The following is a 26,091-nucleotide window of genomic DNA, read 5'->3' on the forward strand; positions in this document are numbered from 1 at the left end:
AACAGGAGCAGTTTCCATCTCAAGAAACAAATTTGTTTGCTCATCCATAAGATGAAACTCCTCATCTGTTTAAGTTTTATAATGAGATTACAGAAATTCAGTCACATCTTCAGGGCCCACTTTTAATTGTAGTTCTCTTGCTATTTCTACCATATCTGCTTTACCATATCTCTAGTTTTTTCCTCCATTGAAGTCTTGAACCCCCCAAAGTTATACATGAGGATTGAATCCAGTTATTACAAATTCAAATTCATGTTGATATCTTGAGATTTTCCCATGAATCACAAACGTCCTTACTGGTGTCTAGAGTGGTGAACCCTTTGTAGAAGGTTTTCTATTGACTGCCTAGACCTACCAGAAGAATGACTATCTATGGCAGCTATAGCCTTCAAAATGTAATTCCTAAAAAAAAACAAAATGTAATTCCTAAGTGATAAAATTTGAAAGTCAAAATTACTTCCTGATCCACAGGCAGCAGAATGGGTGTTGTGTTAGCACCCATGAAAACATCTATCTCATTGTGTATCTCAAACAGAGCTCTTGGGTGATGAGGTGTATTGTCAATGAACAGTAATATTTTGAAATATTTTTTTTTCTGATTAGTAAGTTTCAACTGTGGGCTTAAAGTATATAGGAAACCACATTGTAAGTGGATGTGCTATCAACCAAGTTTTGTTGTTCCACTTATAGAGCACAGGTAGAGTAGATTTAGCATAATTCTTAAGTGCCCTAGGATTTCTGGAATGGTAAAAATCCACTGGCTTCAACTTAAAACCATCAGGGGCATTAACCCTTAACAAGAGAGTCAGCCTATGCTTTGAAGCTGTGAAGCCAGTCACTGACTTCTCTTCTCTAGCTATGAAAGTCCTAGATGGCATCTTCTTCCAAAATAAGACTGTTTCATCAACATTGAAAATCTTTTGTTGGGTGTAGCAACCTTCATTACTTAAGCTAGCTAGATCTTCTGAATAACTTTCTGAAGCTTCCATGTCAATACTTACTGCTTCACCTTGCACTTTGATGTTACAGAGATGTTTTTTCTCCTTAAACCTCATGAACCAATCTCCACTGGTTTCAAACTTTTCTTCTGCAGTTTCCTTGCCTTTCTCAGCCTTCATGGAATTTAAGAAAGTTGGGGCCTTGGTCTGGATTAAACTTAGGTTTAAGGAAATATTGCGGCTAGTTTGATCTGCTATCCAGACCACTCAAACATTTTCTGTATCAGGAATAAGGCTGTTTCATTTTCTCATCATTAATTTATTCACTGGAGTAGTGCTTTTAATGTTGTCCAAGAACCTTTCCTTTGAAACCACAATCTACCTGTTTGGTATAAGATGCCTTGCTTTTAGTCTCTTTTGTCTTTTGACATGCATTCCTTACTTAATCATTTTTACTTTTTGATTTAAAGTGAGAAATGTAACCACAAAAGACCACCAATAGCCAGAGCAATCTTGAAAAAGAAAAGCAAAGCTGGAGGTATCACAACTCCAGACTTCAATCTATATCACAAAGTTGTAGTCATCAAGACAGTATGATGCTGGCACAAAAACTGGCACATAGATCAATGGAACAGGATAGAAAACCCAGAAATAGATCCACAACTCTAAGGTCAATTGATCTTTGACAAAGCAGGAAAGAATATCCAACAGTCTCTTCAACAAATGGTGTTGGGGAAACTGGACAGCAGCATGCAAAAGAAATAAATTGGACCACTCTATTACACGAAATACAAAAATAAATTCAAAATGGATGAATGACCTAAATGTGGGACAGGAATCTACCAAAACCCTCTAAAAGAGTACAAGCAGTAGCCTCTTTGACATTGGCCATAGCCATTTCTTACTAGATATGTCACCTAAGGCAAGGAAAACTAAAGGAAAAGTAAGCTACTGGGACTTCATCAAGACAAAAAGCTTCTGCACAGCAAAGGAAACAATCGACAAAACCAAAACGCAACCTTCAGAATGAGAGAAGATATTTGCAAATGACACACCTGTTAAAGTGTTAGTATCCAAAATCTATAAAGAACTTACCAAACCCAATACCCCCAAAAAACAAATAGTCCAGTTAGGAATGGGCAGAAGATATGAACAGACATTTTTTTTCCAAAGAAGACATATGGATGCCTAACAGACACAAGAAAAGATATTCATTAAAACATCACCCATAATCAGGGAAATACAAATCAAAACTATAATGAGATATTACCTCACACTTGTCAGAATGGCTAAAATTAGCAACACAGGAAACAACAGGTGTTGGCAAGGATGCAGAGAAAGGGGAGCCCTCTTATACTGTTGGTGGGAATACAAACTGGTGCAGCGACCCTGGAAAATAGTATAGGGGTTCCTCAAAAAGTTAAAAATAGAAATACTCTATGATTCAGCAATTGTACTACTAGGTATTTACCCAAAAGAAACAAAAGTACTGATTCAAAGGGGCACATGCACCTCAATGTTTATAGCAGCATTATCAATAATAGCCAAATTATGGAAAGAGCCCAATGGTTCATTGACTGATGAATGGATGTGTATGTACACACACACACACACACACACAGAGGAATATTATTCAGCCATAAAAAAGAACAGAATCTTCTGTATCTCTCTCAAGTAAATACATAAATCTTTAAAAAGAGGGGGGCACCTGGGTGGAACACTTGGTTAAGCATTCAACTCTTAGTTTCAAGTCAGGTCATGATCTCAGAGTCATGGGATTAAGCTCTGCATCAGGCTCATTGCCCAGCTTGTAGTCTGCTTAAGATTCTCTCTCCCTCTGCTCCTCCCCCACAGGGAACCTGCTTCTCCCTCCTGTCTGTGTCTCTGCCTTTCTCTCTGTATCTCTCATGAATAAGTAAATAAATTTAAAAAAAAGAAAGAAAGAAGAGAAAGGCAAATACCATATAATTTCACTTATGTGGAATTTAAGAAATATAGCATATGGACATGAGGAAAAAGAGAGAGGCAAACCATTAAAAAGACTTTTAACTATAGAGAACAAACAGGTTTGCTCAAGGGGAGGTAGTCCAGGGGGATGGGTTCAATGGGTGATAGAAATTAAAAAGGGCACTTGTGATGAGCACTGGGTGTTGTATATAAGTGATCAATCACCAAAGCCTACATCTGAAACTAATATTACTCTGCATGTTAACTAACTAGAATTTAAATAAAAACTTGGAAGAAAAATAAAGCGAGACATATATGACTCTTTCTTTCACTGAAACACTTAGATGCCATTGTAGGGTTATTAATTGGTCTAATTTCAACATTATTATGTCTCAGGGAATAGGGAGCCTTGAATAGAGAGGAAAAATAAGGGATAATGGCCAATTGGCAGAGTGGCCTGAATACATACATTTATCAATTAAGTTCACTGTCCTATTTGGGCATGGTTCATACTCCTCCAAACGATTACAATAGTAACATCAAAGATCACTGGCCACAAAACTCCATAACAAATATAATAATGAAAAGTTTTGAGATTTTACAAGAATTACCAAGTTGTGACATGGAGATCCTAAATGAACAAATGGTGTGGGAGAAATGTGCCAATAGCTTGCTTGATGCAGAGTGGCCACAAACCTTCAATTTGTGAAAAAACATAATACTGGTAAAGAGCAATAGAGTAAAGAAAAATAAAACAAGGTTATAAAAAAACTATCAGTTGTTATTGGTGGCAATGCAAAACCATACAACACATTGGAAGACAATTTGGCAGTTTCTTACAAAATAAAATATAACCTTGCTATGCATTCAGCAATCACCCTACTTGGCATTTACTCAAAAGAATTGAAAACATGTCTATACAAAAACCTGCCCATGCATGTTTACGGCAGCCTTTTTCATAATTGTCAAAACCTGGAAGCAATCAAGATGTTCCACAGTGGGTGAATGGATAAATTAACTATGGTAGTAGAAGGAATATTATTCAGTGCTAAAAAGAAATGAGCCAGCAACCCATGAAAAGATATAGAAGAAATTTAAATGCATATTACAAAGTGAAAAAAGTCGAACTATGGGATTTAGGTGATTATGATGTGTCAGTGTGAGTTGATCTACTATAACAATGTCCATTTTGGTGGGAGATGTTGATAGTCAGGGAGGTTGTGTTTGTTGTGGGGCAGGAAAAAGAGTGATATCAGTGTATATAAAAGAACTTACTGTAGTTTTTTCTCAATTTTGGGAGGGAGGCTAAAACCATTCTAAAAATAGTCTATTGGAAGTTTAAAAATTATCAAACACTCTGTTTGATAAGCCTTACCTTATCACTTTCTCTTGGAGTGATGTGACTGGGCTATATAACACAGCTAGGAGGACATATATCCGAAATCAGAGCTAAAGTCCTATGACTTTTGAAACACTTTTCTTACTACACATGCAAAAAAATTCCTGACAAAAAAATCAATATATTTCCTTTCCTATCCTGAGGAAAATCCCTATTTCCTATGGAACTATTCAAAATACAATTAGTAATATATTATTAACTTAACAGTCTGTTGTTACAGAAACATGAGAGATCTGGGAGATTGTTAATTTTTTTAAGTGGACAAAGAGACTATGGAGAAGACAGAAAACTCCATCTATTTTCTCATAATCAAAAAAGGGTTTACATTTCCTATGCTGCTTTGTAGTTAAGTGGGACCATGTGACCAAATAGCAGCCAATGAAATGTAGGAGGAAGTGACATATATTACTGACTATGGTCCTTAAAACCTGTTTGTGACTCTCCAGTTCACTAGATAATGTTATATATAATCAACATTTAATTCAGTGGAAGACTCTGAATCCCTAGGTAGATTAACAAACTCATTACAGAGAAGGTACCTGGGACTATAAATCACCATAAGGAAAGCCACTCACCAAACTCCTCATTAGGCTACTATATGAATGAGTTTTAAACCTAATGGGTTAAAGCATGGAGATTTGAGGTTAGTCTAAATACAAGAACCTTGTATTTAACTAGTCTAACTACAAGATTTGTAAGGTAATCATATGTGTTGCTGAGTTCAAATTCAAAGATATTGATATTGATCCTCTGCTGGATGGTAAACCATCCATTTTATTTTCTACTTTAATCCTTAAAATATCTAAAGTGGCAAAGAAACTTCTTTACATGGATCATGGCTCCTTGCTTACAACTGTGCTTTCACATAAATAATACATAAAATTGAATAAAATGTAATTTTATATCCAATTAAATATCCAAGAAATTTGCCCAAGTCAATGGCCCTACAAGGCTATACATGTGTAAAATAAGAATAGAGACCTGGTATTTAGTTTCTACATGCCTTGACTTTGGATGAATTAGAAACTTCACTGGGTGAAATTGGACAAAAATGTCTATAAAGATACTATTAGCTCTAAAGCAAATATGATACAAATCCAAGGATTCTTTCTTCTGCTCTGAAAACCTTCATCTCCTTCAGTTTGTCAATACTTCTAAAAATATTTTGCATTCAAATTGTAAAGCACTATAAGTACCTATTATTTCCATCCTGTATATGAGCCAAATCATTTTGCCTCTTCAGGTCACGGTTAATTCATTATCATGGTAAATGCAGAAGGATCTGACTTTCTCAACCAGCTTCTCCTGAGATTTATTACAGGAGGTATTTTTAAGAATAAATCCCTTAACATCTGTCTAAAATTAGTACATATGATCATTAGCAGTCATTATATCTAATCAGCATCTAATCCTCATTAAAATAATACATTAATTAGATGAAAAGGGAGTAAAAACCCAATAATGTTAAATGTTCATTTTCTCTGAATAAGCTTTCAGCAGCAGAAAGTTTACAGCCTTTTGAAACACGGCTCTAAAAGAATGTGGCCTGTCAATTTTAAATCCTGCCCTGAGCTTTCCATTAGTAGCCTTTACCTTCCACAATAAATGGGTACACTGAGTCCCAAGGAAACCATAATTACACAGTATCTACCCAGCTATTAATGTGTAGAATTAAACAGCATTAAACTGTCTGTCCTAGGCCAAGCAAATTAATATTTTATAAACAATAAAATTTAATTACTTCAGCCCTTAACAGCAGTATTTATGCCTTATAGTGAAAGAAGGAAAAGAAAGCAAACAAACAAAAAAGAAAACAAAAGAAAAAAAAGAAAAAGAGAGGGGGGTAGAGGGAAGAGGGGAAGAGGAGGGAAGAAAGGAAAGAGAAAGGAAGGAAGAAAGAATGAATGAAGGTCAGAATCAAACACACTGACACTGTTATGAACACAGATTAACATACAATCTCCTAAACATGCTAGGTGTTAGTTTTTTTTAATCAATTATAAAGCCTCTTAAAACTTTAAAATTACATTGGCTGACCATTGGCTTTGAATGATGGTACAGAGTCATTATAAACACAAAATATTGGAATCATACTACTGCATGTTAAGCATCTTCTCCATGTGAGATACTATAGAAATACTATATTCAGCAATCCTATGAGGTGACATTAGGATTGGAATCTAAGATCCAATTAATACCCTCTAAATTAAGTCCAGATGTACAAAAGACTCCATGATTGCTGTCCTGTGGGTATAGTTCCTCTTCCAGAGACCTTGAGCTAAAAAACGACAGGTTACATGCTAAAAAACATGATCAGCTCGATGGAACAGAATAGAAAACCCAGAAATAAACCCACTACTATATGGCCAATTAATCTTTGACAAAGCAGGAAAGAATATTCAATGGAAAAAAGTCTTTTCAACAAATGGTGTTGGGAAAACTGTACAACAACATGCAAAAGAAACTGGCCCATTTTCTTATACCACACACAAAAATAAACTCAAAATGGATGAAACCATAAAAATACCTGCAACCATAAAAATCCTAGAGGAGAAAGGCAGTAATTTTTTTGGCATCAGCCATAGCAACTATTTTCTAGATATGTCTCTTAAGGCAAGTGAACCAAAAGCAAAAATAAACTATTGGGACAACATCAAAATAAGAAGCTCCTGAACATACTCTCCTTTACCATAAAAAATGTCCCATGATTGCTACTTCATAGCTTTCTCACCTACTTCATTCTTTCACAAATAGAAAATTGAGAGTTCAAAAACCTTGCAATTTGAACTATCATAGTATTTTTTACTCTGAACAAATACAACACTCTTAAACTATTTGTGGGTTTTCTATCAGGTTGTATTCCACTTAATTAAACAAAAGCCAAGCCTATAATATTTTGTGAGACAAACCTCTCTCTAGATTTACTCATAGTTATTTGGGGATTAGGCTTCTGAGACTATGCTCTTAGAATCTTTATAAGCCCTTTGTTCTCACTGAGATAATATCCTAAGTATCATCTTAAAAAATTCAGTCTTACAGATGCCCTTGATTTGATCTTTGCCCTGAGAATATGTCATATGCAAAAGGATGTGAAAACTGCAGAAAAAATATAACAGAAACTAGAGAAGCCATTTTTGTTAGATTTAAGCATAAAATAAGCTGAGCTATCCTGAATACTGAATGAAAAAAACAATGAATCTGGAACTGAGAAATTCTCCAAGAGAGAGGATTAATTATTCAGATTATACAAGATATGCAAAGTTTACTCAACTTATGTGATCAACGAGAACAATTTTTATATATCATTAAGGATAAGCAGACCTCGATTTGAGTTATATAATTTGTAGAAATGACTAAGTTAGTTTGTCATTTATAAAAAATTAATTGGCAGAGTAATAAGTACTTTCCATTAGAAGGACTCCTTTAAAGGCATTAGACTAAGAAAATGTTATACTTTTTGATTTGAGAACATGGAGAAGACAATCCTATACCTACCTCCTCTGCATACATTCTAATACATGTTTCCTCTTTCTGATTAAATATTTAATTGTTTTATCAAGGATCTAAGGAATCTGGTTAAATTTAAGTAATAAAGCATAAAATATAATGCAAAACATATACTGGGATGAGTGGTGATCTAGCAAAGAGGGGAACCACATTTTTTTTTCTTCACAAAATGAGGTTTGATCCTTGAGTCTCAAGTTATGGCCTGTGTACCAGAAGCATCAGTATCACCTTGATGCTTGCAAAAACGATAGAAAATCAGGCTTAAACTTTGACCTACTGAATCAGATCTTGCACTTTAACATGCTAGGTGACTAATGCATGTTAAAATTTGAGGGGATCTCCTGGTGGCTCAGCGGTTTAGTGCCTGCATTCGGCCTGGGGCCTGATCCTGGAGTCCTGGGATCGAGTCCCACATCAGGTTCCCTGCATGGAGCCTGCTTCTCCCTCTGCCTGTGTCTCTGCCTCTCTCTCTCTCTGTGTGTGAATAAATAAATAAAATCTTTAAAAAAATTGAGAGACACTGTCCTGGACATTGAAACTGATGACACAAGGTAACTAATACGTAACACCTGCTGCAAAGAAATTCAATGTTCCAAGAAGATAATATACAGGTAAACCAATGATTAATTTACTCTGATTGTGGAAGGATAAATATTAGTTCTTCTCTTGAACCCAGATGGAAGTAAGGTGAGAGAAAGAGGGAAAGTATTGAAATGTCATTCATGCTGTCACAGTACTTATTAGCTAGTAGCAGACACAGTGATAAAGAGAAAGGCCATAGACACAAATATATGGATAAGAGACAAACAGCTGCAGAACCATCTGGCTATTTCCATTAATAAGTGAAGAGGTAGGTTTGGCTTTTGAGAGCACATTTATGAATAAAAAACCTTAACAAACCAATGACAAGAATTTACTGAGCACCTTCAACTGACCCTAAAATGTATGAGAAAAAATATTCATTTTTTAAAATCTTTTGAGTTTTACTATTGTGTCATATGCAGTAACTGCTGACAGATAAGGCACATGGGTGGAGATAGAATACTAAGAATCCTGAAACAAAAAGATGATATTCCAGAGTTTACTTCACAAAAGAAGAAGTGTATAACATGGCCAGAAAAAGATAGAATGTACTCTCACAGAGACTCTACTCACCAATAGTTAAAAAGTATCGGCTTTTCCTAGAGAAGAAAAGGGGAGCTCATTTCAGAACCTACTGTGTATCTTATATTTTGTTTTATGATACATGCATAATGAGTTATACCCATTTCTTCATTTGGTGGAGGGGGAGCATAAAAATACTCCTAGTATGTCCACTGATTATCTTCATAAAACCCTAATTTGGGAACTTTTCCAAGTTTGATTTATAAGGATATACTGAATGAGCCCTTCCTTAGTATTAGAGGTAATATTCTGGTATACAGAGAGAAGATCGGTTATATAGTCCCTCTAAAAGATAGGAATTTAACCAGAACTGTCTCATGTTATTCCAGAACTGTCCAAATTGTCTGGAGAGTCTTCTTTCTATTGTGTCTGAATGTGACAGTACTTTCATGGGCATTATAATCACAGTTACAAAACAATTGTTGGGATCCCTGGGTGGCGCAGCGGTTTGGCGCCTGCCTTTGGCCCAGGGCGCGATCCTGGAGACCCGGGATCGAATCCCACATCGGGCTCCCGGTGCATGGAGCCTGCTTCTCCCTCTGCCTGTGTCTCTGCCTCTCTCTCTCTCTCTGTGACTATCGTAAATAAATAAAGATTAAAAAAAAAATGTTTAAAAAAAAAAACAATTGTTTATCATCTACAAAAATTATGTTCATCATGATTCTTAGGTCATGTTTGCCATGTTATATATGTCTCTTCTTGAAACTTCTTGCTTTTTGTGTTCCTATATCTCTCCACATCAGCAGGTGTGAGAAATACAGGCATATGCTTGCAATACATAATTCAGTATACCACTTACCAACACTGATTCTCTAGAGAGAAGTGGAGTATGTAAAAATTGAGATTTGCTTGTTTCCAAAGAAGTATTTTTCTACTTAACAAAGTCTTTTAAGCACTGGCATATGCCAGAAATTCATAATTCTTTCTTTCTTTCTTTCTTTCTTTCTTTCTTTCTTTCTTTCTTTCTTTCTTTCTTTCTTTCTTTCTTTCTCTCTTTCTTTCTCTCTTTCTTTCAATGCATGAGAAGCACTGGCAGAGGGAGAAGCAGGCTCCCTGCAGGGAGCCCGATGTGGAACTCGATCCCGGGTCTCCAGGATCACACCCTGAGCTGAAGGCAGATGCTCAACTGTTGAGCCACCCAAGCGTCCCCAGAAATTATTTCTGTGGCTAATACATCTGATTTCGAAAAACACTCTGTGTGTGGGAGAGCGAGATAAAGAGGAGAGAGAGAGAGAGAGAGAGGGAGAGAGAGAAAGAGAGAGAGGCATTCATATGAACTAAATATCCTTTATTTTCCTGTTTGCCCTGGCATGTATTTTAGTATAAGAAAATACATCTTGACACTTATTTAAAACTCTTAGTGAATGTGAGAAAGACAAGATCAACATTCTTCTCAAAAAACAAACAAAAACAAAAACAAAAAACAAAAAACAAGAAACAAAAAACCCAGAATCCTAATCTATGAAAATTATCATTAATGAGTCCCAGAATATGGGAGAGGGTCTTCCTTCAATTGTTTGTTCACTTCAATTAATTTAGAAGTGGTATATTGTAAAAATGTGATTTTAGAGTCCTGAATACATTTGGAATGACCCAGGTACCAATTAATTAATAGGTATCACATTCATTTTATTTGCTTTTATAACATTTTTCCACTTGTGTAATACGTAAGCCAATTTTGGGATATCAAAAGTGCTCCATTTTGACCCATTTTTTTAAAAGATTTTATTTATTTATTCATGAGGGAGAGAGAAAGAAACAGTCAGAGACACAGGCAGAGGGAGAAGCAGGCTCCATGCAGGGAACCCGATGTGGGACTCGATCTGGGACTTCAGGATCATGCCCTGGGCCAAAGGCACGCGCCAAACTGTGGAGCCACCCAGGGATCCCCGACCCATTAAGTTTTAAATCATCCTGGGTAATGTCAGCCCAATGGGGCAAACTTTTAGAGCAAGAAGCGCCATATTCCTTAAAAATAGTCTTGCAGGAGTTCCAGGAGGAGGCTGATCATCATAAGTCTCCTCAGAAGAATTATTTCCCATAGTTGAGTACTCATCAAGAATCTGAAACCCAAATCCTCCACTTAAAATAAATGAAAAGAGGATGCTCCCCTCAGCATTGAGTAAGAACACAAGCCATCAACAGAAGACGTCCAAAGAAAGGCCTGAACCTCAACCAAGGTGGGAGGTTCAAAACCAAGAGGACTTACCACCATGACCATTAGCCACCCAGGAAATGACAGAAAGCAATGGATTCTTGTAGGTATCTTACTCAAATCCACAGCAGTGCCAGTAATGAAGGTCAGGCACTTTGGATCTTGATGACTATGCTAAGTAATGTTGAACAAGAAGAGACTGTAAAACAATTAAAAGCATTATTTTGGGTTTCAGGGATTGTAATCTGGGAGAAACAGGGTTGACAAAATTGAAAGTGTGCTCCAAATTGTAAGCAGGGAGCTCATCTTACAAAGAAAAATATATAAAAGGATTATATAACTTTTTTTGAAAAAAATATGATTGGTGCCAGTAGAATTTTAACTGAATGTCTAATACACAGTTGGCTACTTACTGAACAGGTGTCACATTGTCCCTATTTCAATACAAAGTAGAAGAATCTGTTCCAGAAGGTAGTCAGTTGCAATTAACAAAAATCAAAAGTCCTGAGAATTTAAAAAATCAATGGTGTTCTGAAAATTGAAATAGAAGATTTACCTGAGGGGACGCCTGGGTGGCTCACTGGTTGAGTGCCTGCCGTTAGCTCAGGGCAGGATCCCAGAGTCCTTGGATCAAGTTTTATATTGGGCTCCCTGCATGGAGCCTGCCTCTCCCTCTGTGTCTCTGCCTCTCTCTGTGTGTCTCTCATGAATAAGTAAATAAAATCTAAAAAAAAAAAAAAAAAAAAGATTTACATGGGACCTACTTCCTCAATGTCCTTCTGACACTGTTTAGAGTGACTCTTACCAATGCTTACTTCATTTGGATTTTTTTTTTTTAAGTTTCCACTTTGAACTGTCATATGCCATAGCTGTTTACATTTCTTTGGCTACAGCAAGTCACATGGCTGGATCTAATTTAAATAGATGGGAAAGGGCAATTCTGTGCTCTAGCAAAGTGTTTAAATTATTGTGAATAGATAATGACAATTCCAATGACATTGTAGTAAGTTCAAATTAAACAATATTGTTTCAAAACTTAGCCAGAGTTTACAGTTTTGTGATTTTAACCATATTCTATGAAACTTCCAAGTTTCAATTTTTTAACCTTCAAAAAGAGTTAAATAAGAATATCTATCTAAAATGTAATTGGGATAATTGAGTATGTAACAGTATCTGACTTTAAATGTGTTTAATAGTTATTAGCCATTCCTGTTGCTAATACATTGCTTCACCATAGCTGTGGAATACTCATGTATCTTAATTTGCCATCTCCTATCAAAATGAAGGGGGAGATGTTAATTCCAAAATACAATATCTCCTAAATCATGACATACAACTTCTCTAATAAACTAAAGTCTTGATAACTTTGTTCTTCAGGAAAAGTACAAAGTTAATAAAATACATTCATCTTATAAGCTGGTCATTTGTTCTTCTAATTAAAGTAAGATTTTAAGGAAGTAAATAATTTAAGAATGTCCTTGTTTTGATCAGAACCAAAAGTTGTAATTGCATAAATAATACATACTTTGTTTTTGAAATTATGTTTCTTGGGAAGGAAATACTGATAGAATGAAACATTACTATTTATATTCAAATTAATCCTGGCTTTCATCATAATATTTGAATTTATGGTCATTAAAGTTTGTATTCAATAGGAAAGTATAGAAGACAATATATTTTTAACTAGTGTGGACAAAGGTGCTGTCAATATTATTGACTTGAGACTAAAGGCAGGAGGCCTTGACAAGATTCTTTCCTAAATAAGTGTAGCTTTCTGTAGAGCACTAAAATGAAGTGCACAGTCTGACATCTAGCCCACTGTCGATGGCTAGGTCTTCATTCTGGTAGCAACTGTATTTTCTATTGCATTTCTATAAACAGCTTTAGATCTTTTTAACCTTGTCAAAACATCACATCTTTCTCTCCAACAGCTCCAGGGTAAATTGAAAATGAAGAATTCAGTATCTACAGTTGGTTAAATGTCTGGTACACACATTTTAAACTGTAAGGTTTTTTTACTTTAAATTAGATCAGAAAACAGAATCCCATAATTCATATCTATTAGAGAGAAAACAACAACAAAAAATTATGTAAACATTGCCACACTGGTAACTCTAAGCCAACTTATGCTCTACCTCTCCTTAGTTGGTCAGCAACAAACTTGATTGAATTAGGGTCTGTTTATAATCCTTTATTCATTCTAATTATCTACAAAATAAAGTCTAAATTCTGGGCATTAATATAATATAATATAAAGTCCCTCCTAATTTTTCCCTTTCTGAAACTCCTACTACTACTTTTTACCTGATGCTCTTTGCTCATACTATATGCTCTACACCAGCATATTTAGCAGGTTGTCTTCAATGAATGCATAAAGCAAGTAAATATCCCAAAGAAAACAGATGATGTATAGAGCATGGTTGACAGACAAATAAGTAGATGAAGAACGTAAAGCCTCAGAATTTCTATTTTATAAAACTTTAAAGATTCTTTTGATGGTGGCATACAACAGAATGACATCTGGATAGATGAAAGGCAGAACTCTTTCTTATTACAGCTCCAAATCAGACAAGGCTGTTGGGCAAGGCCACATAGAAGATTGTACCTGAGGACAGGGTAATAGCATGCTGGAGCTATAGGGGTGAGGTTAGGAGATTTCACAGACTCTGTTTGGGTTGGATAATTTGAAAACTTTCCAGTGATCAGGGATATTGGAAATGTCACTGGCTGTCTGGAATCTGGCCCTGGCAATTGGAGAGGGTACATAGTGTTCCCTGATTGTGAGAATCCCTAGCCCTGATATGGAAAGTGTTGGGCTAAAGCTTTAATCAGCTGCCCAAGAAAGAAAACTCACCAGCCTTTAGATAGCGTCTCAACATTTTGAAAAACAACATTTAAAAAATATTTTACAGTGCACCTGGGTGGCTTAAGTAGGTTAAGTGTCTGACTCTTGATTTCAGCTTAGGTCATGATCTCAGGGTCATGAGACGAAGCCCTGCATTGAGCACTACGATTTGCATGGAGCCTGCTTAAGAATCTCTCTTTCCCTCTTCTTCTTTCCCCCAACCTCTCTCAGGTCTCACTTGCATATGTGTGAGCTCTCTCTCTCTCTAAAAAAAAAAAAATTAAAATTGCCTTATTCATACTAACAAAGGATTTCACCCATTCCTTAGTAAGAAATGAGTTGAATTAAGATTAGAACCATATATGTTCATGTCCTTGTATAAAATACATAATCTGATGTTCACTTCACATGCATGTTTACAGTCAAATAACTTTGTCATTTCTTTATTCCAACCCCCATTCCCTTAAAAAAATTATTCCTAAAGCTAACACCATAATCAATTGCTTTTAATATATCCAGTGAAATTCCTTTTTTTTAAGTCTTGAAAAAGAATCTCTTTAGATGTGATTAATGATACACTTCTGAAAAAGGTTAACCTTAAGGGAAAATTGCAGTCAAGATTTTGTTGCCAGGATGGCATGTCAGTAACCTAATCTTGTTTTGTTATTTATCAACAGAAAATAAATAATCTAATGATATCTACTGTAAGGATTTTTGTGTGTTCTTTAGCATATTAATATTAGTTGTTACTTTAACTGGAATTATTTGTATGTTTTCCTTAATGAAATCTGTTTCAAACAAGAAAAATGAAGAAATGAATTCCTGTTGTACATTTTATTGACAGGGCTAGACAGATCATAAACAACTAAGCATCACATATAAATTTTTAAAGTATAAGATGAAAAAACAAGAGAAATATTTGTCAGTCCTTAGTTATGTGGGTAATAGAACATGTTGGTCCACTTTTTAAAATGAAATAATAGTTACTTGCTCTGGGTTCTGAATGTAAAGAAGTTAAAAGTCTCCCCTCCATCCTAACTAACATCAAGTATAAAGCTGAATGGACTGAAAAAACAACTCTTGTTGGATCCAAAAGACAGAGGACAACACAGGCCAAATCACTGCTTCCAAAATTGGAGAGAAAGACAAATATAGGGAATTACCAATTACAGGAGCAGAGATTCATGAGCAGAAACTGCCTCAGGAACCAATGGCTGTGTAAGAAAGCCTGAATCATAAATGATAAATCACTGGAAGCTCACTGCAGACAACTCTAAGAGTTAAAAAACTCCAGAAGACCTACTCAGAGGAAGAATCCCACATATTACAAGACTTACCTCCAGGAGCTGGAATAGATTTCCACAGTATATATCAGAAAAAAAACCTCAGGCTTCCAGCAGGAAGAGTAAGAAAAGAATTATTTTGAAATACACCAGAGAACATTGTTCTTCTTAACAAGGCCTGATCTCAGGAGAAACTAATTAGCCAGTGCCTAACCTACTGGGGTATTAGAGCCTAACTGACCTTGGAAAGGGATATACCTAATCCTATTGTAAACATTCTGTCCCATCTAAGAGGGGAAGAAAAAAACTAAGAAACACTAATGAATTCCATAGTTCAGACAGAGGCATAGCTCACTACAACTGAGACTTAATCATAGGACTATGGAATGCTTCCCCTACCCCCATACCTCACCACCACATTATTAAAATCCTACTTATAGCAGTTCTTTTTTCACTATTATATCATGTCTCACTATCAAGAAAAAAATTACAAAGCAATCCAAAAGGCAAGAAAGAAAAATTGGGAAGATAAAGCAAGCATCAGAATCAGACACATCACAGATGTTGGAATTATTGGAAATTTTAAACTATTATGACTGATATATTAAAGACTCTAGTGGACAATGTACACAGGATGCAAGACCAGATTGGAAATGTACGCAGAGAAAGAGAGTCCTATGAAAAAAACAACAATGAAAATGTTAGTGATTAAAAAAAAAAAAACAAAAAAACCTCTGTAAGTGAAATGAAGAATGTTTTTTATGGGCTTATTAGTAAATTGGACATGGCTGAAAGAAGAATATGTACACTGGAGGACCCTCCAATAGTTGGTTCCTTAGAAACCAACAAGGAAGAAGAATAAATACTGGGGAAAAAAACCCAACACAATACCCAAGGACTGTGGAACAGTACAACTTTTGTGCAATGGGAACACCAGCAGAAGGAAAAATAGAAAGGAACAAAAAAATATGTGAAACACAATAACTGAGAATTTCCTAAGTTCATGTCAGACGCCAAACTACAAACCAGATAAATTTCTCTTCCTTTGGAATTTTGCCTTCTCTAATTGCAACCAGTTGCAATCACTACCAGGGGACAATAAGATAATAGAGAAAAAGAAGGAGGGGGGGGAGGAGTAGACTCCAAACTCACTCTGAGCATTAGGTGTTCCTTTGTTCACTCATTGGGTTAGCAGTCAGTAAATCCCTTGGAATACTCTCTGTGCTCTGATACTTCTAGGTTTCCAATACCTTGAACTCTGACTAGGGAATACTGGAGGAAGAAAAAAAAAGTGGTAGACTCACTGCTGGTTAGGTGGTATTATAAATTCATTTCTTTCTCTATCTGCCTGTTATTATTTGCTTTTCGAGTTTTTGTGTTTTTGGTTTTTTTCAACTGGCTACTGCATGAATCCCCGCCCCCCGCCCCGATTTAGCTATATCCAATGGGGGAGGCAAGATAGAGTGTGCTTACATCTTACCAGGAATTTGAAACCTAGACCATTTCTATGTAATTTAGTAATTAATATGATCATATTTAGGTTGACCATTTTATGATTTATTGTCTGTTTTTCTAGTCAGTTTCTTGTTCTGCTCCCACATTCCTGCCTTCTTTTGGTTTATGTGAATATATTTTAGCATTCCATTTTAATTTATATGTTGACTTTTCGGCTATATCTTTTTTATTATTTGTTGTGCTTGCTCCAGGGGCTAAAATATAGATATCTAATCTTTCGTGGTCTACTTAGAGTTAAGATTTTACCACTTCAAGTAAAATAGAGGTGTTTTACAAATGTCATATTCCTTCCCATTTTATGATACAATTGTTATAATACATTACATCTACATTTCCTAAAATCCTCACAGAACAGTGTTATATTTTTTGCCTTAAACAGTCTTACTCAATTTTAAAAATATAAATGAAGGAAAAATAGTATGTCATATTTACTTAGAATTTTTAACTATGTGTTGCTCTTCATTTTTCCAGTACTAGTTTTTTCCTGGTGTTATTTTATTTACTCCAAAGAACGTAATTTATAATTTCTTTCTGTGATAGTCTATTGGTGATAAATTCTATTTTATTTTTTTCTTCATCTGAGGATGTCTTTATTTCTCCACTATTCCTAAAGATATTTTTGCTTGAGATACATTTCTGGATTGACAATTCTTTTCTTTGGGAACTTTAAAGATAGTGTTCAGTGTCTTGTGTCTTTTATGATTTCTTATAAATCTACAGTAATTCAATTTATTTCCCTATATGTAATGGGTCATGTTTCTCTGATTGCTTTCAAGATTTCTGTTTCTTAGGTTTTAAGTAGTTTGGTTATGGTTTGCTTTGGCATGATTTTCCTTGAGTTTATCTCTTTTGGTTTTGATGACATTTTTGAACCTGTAAATTCATGTCCTTCAATAAATGTGACACATTTTTAGTCACTATTTCCTCCAGTATTTTTTCTTCACTATATTTTTCTCTGGAACTTGAGTGGCAAATTTCAGGTATTTTGTCACTGTCCCATGGACTCTTTGTTTCGCAGTCTCAAGGAAATAAGGGCCCTCTAGATCTATTATTTCAGTACAAGTTGATGACATGTAACAAAATCTTGTCACCTATTTCCCAAATGCATACCTCATTATAATTTTAGAACAGTAAGCCCTTAATTCTGAGCACAAAATTAGCTGCTTAGAAAATATTTGCTTAATTCTAAAAAATCCTTTCCTCATATTCTCATGTAGCCCCCTCCTCTGCACAGAGAGAGTTTTCCTCTGAGCTTTAGGGCAGCAAGAGGACACATATTCCTACTATACTTGAGCCAAGTAGAAGCACTCAGTGACATAGAAATATCAGTAGATACAACCTCTACAACTCATACTGACAATTAGTCAACAAGTATGTGGGCTGTGCTGAGTTTCTGAGATACTGCATTGTCCCTGACCTCCTGAGGAGCAGTATTTATGCCTTGATTTCATTTTTTGGCTATCAAGCGAGAGATTTCCTTCCAAATTATCCAAAGAATTTTACATAGGAAGACATCTTGCTGCAATATCTCTGGTAAGAGATACAAAGAATGTTTTAAGTATAAAGAAATTGAGTTAAAGACAGTGTTTCAAGCATTAACTAATTTTAAAATTAAAGAGTTACATTAATATGCAACCTCTTAAAATATTCTTTGTATTCACTGACCATTTGCAAACCAGATATATGTTTTATACTTTTAAAAGATCTCCCTATTGGGACACCTGAATGGCTCAGTGGTTGAGTGTGCCTTTGGCTTAGGGCATGATCCTGGAGTCCTGGGATCGAGTCTCACATCAGGTTCCCTGCATGGAGCCTGCTTCTCCCTCTGCCTATGTCTCTGCCTCTCTCTCTCTCTGTGTATCTCTCATGAATAAATAAATAAAAACTCTTAAAAAATAATAAAAGATCTCCCTATAATAAAAGTATATATTAATTATAGAACTAAAGAAAATAAGAAAATTAATATTATGGGGATATTAGTGATTATATCTCATCTTTCTAAATATATGCATATTCATTTTTAAGTAAGACAGAATCATTAAATACAATTTTCTATATTTTTTCACGGTTCCATAATTGGATATGCCATCATTTACTTTTAATTCTCTAGCTGTTGCAAATTCAGGATTTCCAGTTTCTCATTAATACAAATAATGTTTGATTTCTGGGGAAGATGGCAGAGTGGGAGGACCCTAAGCTCACCTCATCCCATGGATAGGGGTGATATCACACACATCTGTGTAAATATCCTAGAAAATGGCCCCCAAACTGGCAGAACAAACTTCACAACTAAATGTAGAAAAGAGGCCACACTCAAGAAGGTAAGAAGGGCAGAGACACTGTTAGGAGCTAAATGGACCCACAGGACTACTCCATGATGCCACAAGCATGGAGAGGAGCAAGAAACAGACCTGCACACTGGGAGCCCATATGGGGGAAGATGTAGTCCCATAACATTTGGCTTTGAAAACCAGAGGGGCCAAATTTTGTGCGCTCTTACAACCAACAGGACTTAAAACCTAGAAGTTTAAAAATGAGCAGGCTCAGCTCTGGGGCCCAGAAAGGTGAGAGGAAACTGAGGCCCTAACCTTAAAGAACACAACAAACAGCCCACAAAGATACAGCATAAAAAGCAGCATTTTGAAAAATGTCTGGGGCATACAGGAAGGATATATGTTTATACTAGTCTCAGAGCATGTGCTGGAAGGGCAGGAATCCTTGGGTGACTTTTCCAGGAACAAAGGAGCTGGTGCAGGGTACCATTTCCTCCCTCACCCTCCAGCATAATCAGAGGGCCAAGTGTAGAAATCAGCATGGAAACAACACTCACTACTTAACTTGCTTATGCCATGCATTTTGCCCTTCCCACAATGCTTTGGCGGATCTACCCTGTACATTATGCTCCTGGGCAGAGTCCATCCAAAGCAGTATCACAAGACTAGCAGTGTGCAAGCAGCCTGAGCAGGGGCCAGCACCACTCCAAAGTGACTCCTGCACTGGGGAGAGGTAAAAATAACCACACCACAGGTCAAACTGCAGCCACAATAGTGGCTGGCAGAAGATATCTTTTTTTAAAAAATTTTTTGTTAACTTTTATTTATTTATGATAGTCACAGAGAGAGAGAGAGAGAAGCAGAGACATAGGCAGAGGGAGAAGCAGGCTCCATGCACTGGGAGCCCGATGTGGGATTCGATCCCGGGTCTCCAGGATCGCGCCCTGGGCCAAAGGCAGGTGCTAAACCGCTGCGCCACCCAGGGATCCCTGGCAGAAGATATCTGATCTGACTGCAGAACCTGACCACCAATAAAAGCTTATCAGGAACAACACAGGGAAAGTGCCACTGCATCTTTGACAAATATCTGATCTGACAACTCAAGCCCATAGCAGCCATAGACTGGCCCACAAACAGCACAGGGACCAACCACTACCCACGATAGGCAATGACTGGAGATGGCTGAACTGAAGGCAAAAGGGCTCAGCCAGAACAGCAGGGCACACACAATACACATAGGAAACACCCCAGGAGCACCAGGTTCTGGTGAAGAGGGGACACTGCACTGCAGGGCACTACAAGACTATTCTCAAAAGCAGGAGACATTGCTGACTTTTCGAACACATAGGAATAGACAGAAAAAATTAGAAAAAATGAGGAGGCCGAGGAATATGACTCAAATGAAAGAACAGGACAAAATCACAGCAAGATACCTAAGTGAAATGGTGATAAGTAATTTGCCTAATGGAGAATTTAAAGTAATGATCATAAAGATATGCACCTGATATGACAAAAGAGTGGAGGATATCAATGAGACCCTTAACAAACAGATTTTTAAAAGAACCAATCAAAGATGAAGAATACAATAAACTAAATTAAAAATACACTAGATGAAATAAACAGTAGACTGGAGGAAGCAGAAGAATAGTAGGCTAGAGAAAGCAGAAAAATCTATCAGCAACCTGGAGGACAGAGTAGTGGAAAGCAGTTAAGCTGAGCAGGTGAGAGAACAGAAAATAATACAAAATGAGGATAAGCATAGGAAATTTGGAGGCACCATAAAGAGTAATAACATTTGCATTATAAGGACCCAAGAAGGGGAAGAGAAAAGGGGGAAGAAAATTTATTTGAAGAAACAATAACTGTAAACTTCCCAAATCTAGGGAAGGAAACAGAAAGCTAGATCCAGGAGGCACAGAGAGCTCCCAACAAAACAAATCAAAGGAGATCCACACAGTAATTAAAATGGCAAATAAAACCCACAAAATAGTGATAAAGAGAGAATTTTAAAAGCAACAAGAGAAAAGAAAACAGGTATATACAAGGGAAACCCACAAGGCTATCAGGTGATTTTTCAACAGAAACTGTGTAGGACAGAAGAAGTAATGTGAGATATTAAAAATTCTGAAAGGAAAACATCTGCAGCCAAGAACTCTACTTAGCAATGCTATAATTCAAATAGAAGGCAAGATAGTTTCCCAGTCAAATAAAAGTTAAAGTAATTCATGACGATGAAACCAGTGCTTAAGAGATCTTATGGGGGAACTCTTTGCATCAAAAGACCATAAGTAAGAGTAAGAAAAATAGTAAGTATAAAATCAGTAAAAATAAATATATCTGTAAAAATTCAGTCAAGGGACTCACATAATAAAAGGATATGAAGTATGATAGTATATACCTAAAACATGGAGGAAAATTCAGTAAAGTCTGGGTTCAAACTTAAGCAACCATCAAACTTAGTATATGCTATATATATAGAAAACATTATATACAAAATTAAAAGTAACTACAAAGCAAAAACCAGTAGTATATATGGAAAAAATAAAAAGAAAAGAATCCAAGTATATCACAAGAGAAAGCCAACTAGCCATAGAGAAGAGAGCAAAAGAAAGAAAATGAGAACTATGAAAACAACCATAAAACAAGTAACAAAATGGCAATAGGTACACACCTATCAATAATTACTTTGAATGAAAGTGAACTAAACACTTTAATAATAAGATATAGGGTAATGGAATGGATAAAAAACAAGATATATATATATATACACATATATATATATATGCCTATAAGAGTCATTTCAGACCTAAAGATACATGCAGATTGAAAGTGAAATGATGGAAAAACATTTAGCATGCAAACAGATGTCAAAAGAAAGCTAGGGTAGCAATGCTTATGTGACGCAAAATAGATTTTATAACAAAGACTGTAACAAGAGGAAAAGAAGGATATTATATAATCATTAAGGGAATAATCCAACAAGAAGATATAACCATTGTAAATATTTATGCAGCTAACATGGGAGCACCCAAATACATAAAGAGCTATTAACAAACATAAAGGAAGCAATGAGTAGTAATACGATACGAGTAGGGGACTTTAACAGTCTACCTACATTGATTAACAGATTATCCAAACAGAAAACCACCAAGAAAATAGTGGCTTTGAATAACAAATTGAGTCATGTAGAGTAAGATGTATTCACAACATTCTATCCTAAAATAGCAGAAGATATATGAAGCATTCTCCAGAATAGATCATATATTAGGCCACAAACAAGTCTCAGCAAATCCAAAAGATCAAAGTCATACTATGCATCTTTTTTTTGACCACAATGCTATGACCACAAAGACCACTAGAAATCAATCACAAGAGAAAAGCTGGAAAGAGTACAAATAAATGGAAGTTAAGTCACATGCTACTAAATAATGATCTAAGAAATCAAAGAGGAAACAAAAAATATGTGGAACCAAATGAAAATGAAAACACAATGATCCAAAATCTTTGGGATGGATAGAGGAAAAATGGTTCTAGAGGAAAGTTTATAGCAATAAAGGCCTACCTCAAAAGCAAGAAAAATCTCAAAAAACCTAACCTTACACATAAAGGAGCTAGAAAAAGAAAAAGAAATAAAACCCAAAACCAGCAGAAGGAAGGAAATTATAATCAGAGCAGAAATAAATGATACAGAAAGTGAAGAAACAATAGGACAGATCAATGAAACCAGGAGATTGCTCTTTGAAAAGATCAACAAAATGACAAAATTGACAAAAATTTAAGAAGATTCTCAGAAAAGGGAGAGGAAAGAAAGAGGACTCAAATAAACCAAATCAGAAATGGAAGAGGAGAAATAACAATCAATACCACAGAAATACAAATGATTATAAGAGAGTATTATGGAAAAAATATATACCAACAATTGGATAGCCTAGAATAAATTCATAAATTCCTAGAAATGCATCATTTCCCCAAATTGAATCAGGACGAAGTAGTGAATTTGAACAGATCAACTATCAGCAATGAGATTCAATCAGTAATCCACAAACTCTCTATAAATGAAAGCCCAGAACCAGATGGCTTCACAGGCATATTCTACCAAACAATTGAAGAACAGTTAATAACTATTTGTCTCAAACTATTCCAAAAAAAGAAGAGGAAGTAAAACTTCCTAATTTATTCTGAATCCAGCATTACCCTGATACCAAAGCCAGATAAAGACACTAAAAAGAAAACTACAAGCCAATACCTCTGACAAATACAGATGTAAAAATCCTCAAAATATTAGTAAACCGGGCAGCCCGGGTGGCTCAGTGGTTTAGTCCCGCCTTCCGCCCAGGGCCTGTTCCTACAGACTCGGAATCGAGTCCCACGTTGGGCTCCCTCTGCATGGAGCCTGCTTCTTCCTCTGCTTCTCCCTCTCTCTGTGTGTCTCATGAAATAAATAAATAAAAAATAAAGAACTGAAGGCACGCGCACCTGGCAGGGCCTCGGGAGAAGCCGGTAGGTCAGGCGGGGGCTCTGGGCAGAGGGGGCTGAGCCCTGCTGCCTTCAGGAGCCGCAGCCCCGAGAGCACTATTCCAGCCCATCTCTCAATCCCTCTCTTTTTTTTCTTGCTTCTCTTTCTTTTTCCCCTTTACTTTGGTTTCTCTTGTTTTGTTTTTTCTTTTTTTTTTTCTTCTTCTTCTTTGGGATTCTTGGCCTTTTAACAACTTTGTCTAAAATTTGTTTTTCGGGTATCCCTGGATGGCGCAGCGGTTTGGCGCCTGCCTTTGGCCCAGGGCGCGATCCTGGAAACCTGGGATCAAATCCCACGTTGGGCTCCTGGTGCATGGAGCCTGCTTCTCCCTCTGCCTGTGTCTCTGCCTCTCTCTCTCTCTCTCTCTCTCTCTCTGTGACTATCATAAATAAATAAAAAGTTTAAAAAAAATTAAAAAAAATAAAATTTGTTTTTCACTTTAGTGGTCCTTTTATTTTATTTCATTCTGATCATTTTCTAGCCTCTGACCTGGTCAGAATCTACTAGGGTGAAATTTACTTAGGTCATGGCTGATATTCTTGACTCATCCCACTCATGCAACCACTCTCCACTGAGCAAAATGATTAGAAGGAAGAACTCACCACAAAAGAAAGAATCAGAAACAGTACTCTCTGCCATAGAGTTACAGAATTCTATTCTGTGGATCTGCAGATTACAAATCTATGTCAGAAAGCCAATTCAGAAGCACAATTAAAAAGATACTGGTGGCTCTGGAAAAAAACATAAAGGATTCAAGAGACTTCATGACAGCAGAATTTAGACATAATCAGGCCAAAATTAAAAATCAATTAAATGAGATGCAATAGAAACTGAAGGTCCTAATGATAAGGGGTAATGAGGTGGAAGAAAGAGTGAGTGACATAGAAGACAAGTTTATGTCAAGGAAGGAAACTGAGACAAAAAGAGAAAAACAATTAAAAGACCACAAGAAAAGGTTAAGGGAAATAAATGATAGCCTCAGAAGGAAAAATCTACATATAATTGGGGTTCCAGGGGCTACCAAGAGGGACAGAGGGCCAGAAAGCATATTTCAACAAATCATAGCTAAGAACTTCCTTAATTTGGAGACAGAAACAGGCATTCAGATCCAGGAGATAGAGAGTTACCCACCCCCCCAAAATCAATAAAAACCATTCAACATCTCAACATTTAATAGTGAAACTTGCAAATTCCAAAATAAAGAGAAAATCCTTAAAGCAGTGAGAGACAAGAGATCCCTAACTTATATGGGGAGAAATATTAGATTAACAGCAGACCCCTCCATGGAGACCTGGCAGGCTATAAAGGGCTGGCAGGCTTATCTAGGGTACTAAATGAGAAGAACATGCAGCCAAGAATGCTATATTGAGCAAAGTTGTCATTCAGAATAGAAGGAGAGATCAAGAGCTTCCAAGATAGGCAGAAATGGAAAGCATATGTGACCACCAAACCAGCTGTGCAAGAAATAATAAGAGGGATCCTGTAAAAGAAAGAATAAGCCCAAAGAAATAATCCACAAAAACAGGGATTGAATAGGTATTACGATGACACTAAATTTATATCTTTCAATAGTTACTCTGAACATGAATGGGCTAAATGAACTCATCAAGAGACACAGGGTTTCAGACTGGATAAAAAAGCAAGGCCCATCTATTTGCTGTCTACAAGAGACTCATTTTAGACAGAAGGACACCTCCAGCCTGAAAATGAAAGGTTGGAGACCATTTACTTTTCAAATGGTCCTCAGAGAAAGCTGGGGTATCATCCTCATATCATATAAATTAAAGTTTATCCCAAAGACTGAAGTAAGAGATGAAGACGGACACTATATCATACTTAAAGGGTCTATCCAACAAGAGGACCTAACAATCATGAATATTTATACCCCTATGTGGGAGCTGCCAAGTATATTAATCAACTAATAACCAAACTAAAGACATACTTAGATAATAATACACTAATACTGGGATACTTCAACACGATACTTTCTGAAAATGACAGATCTTCTAAGCACAGCATCTCCAAAGAAACAAGGGCTTTAAATGATACACTGGACCAGATGGATTTCACAGACAGTTAAAGAACTTTCATCCAAATGCAACTGAATACACATTCTTCTCAAGTGCACATGGAACTTTCTCAAGAATAGACCACATATTGGATCACATATCAGGTCTCAATAGACACCAAAAGATTGGGAATGTCCCCTGCATATTTTCATAACACAATGCTTTGAAACTGGAACTGAATCACAAGAAGAAATTTCGAAGAAACTCAAACACGTGGAGGTTAAAGAGCATCCTGCTAAAAATAAATGTGTCAACCAGGAAATTAGAGAATTAAAAAGATCCATGGAAAAAAATGAAAATGAAGATACAACCATTCAAAATCTTTGGGATACAGCAAAAGAAGTCCTAAGAGGGAAATACATTGCAACAAGCATCCCTCAAAAAATTGGAAAAAAATCAAATACACAAGCTAAGCTTGCACCAAAAGGAACTGGAGAAAGAACAGCAAGTAAAACCTACACCAAGCAGAAAGAGATAATA

Source organism: Vulpes lagopus, chromosome 15 (genome assembly GCF_018345385.1).
Source record: "Vulpes lagopus strain Blue_001 chromosome 15, ASM1834538v1, whole genome shotgun sequence".
Lineage (NCBI taxonomy): Eukaryota > Metazoa > Chordata > Mammalia > Carnivora > Canidae > Vulpes > Vulpes lagopus.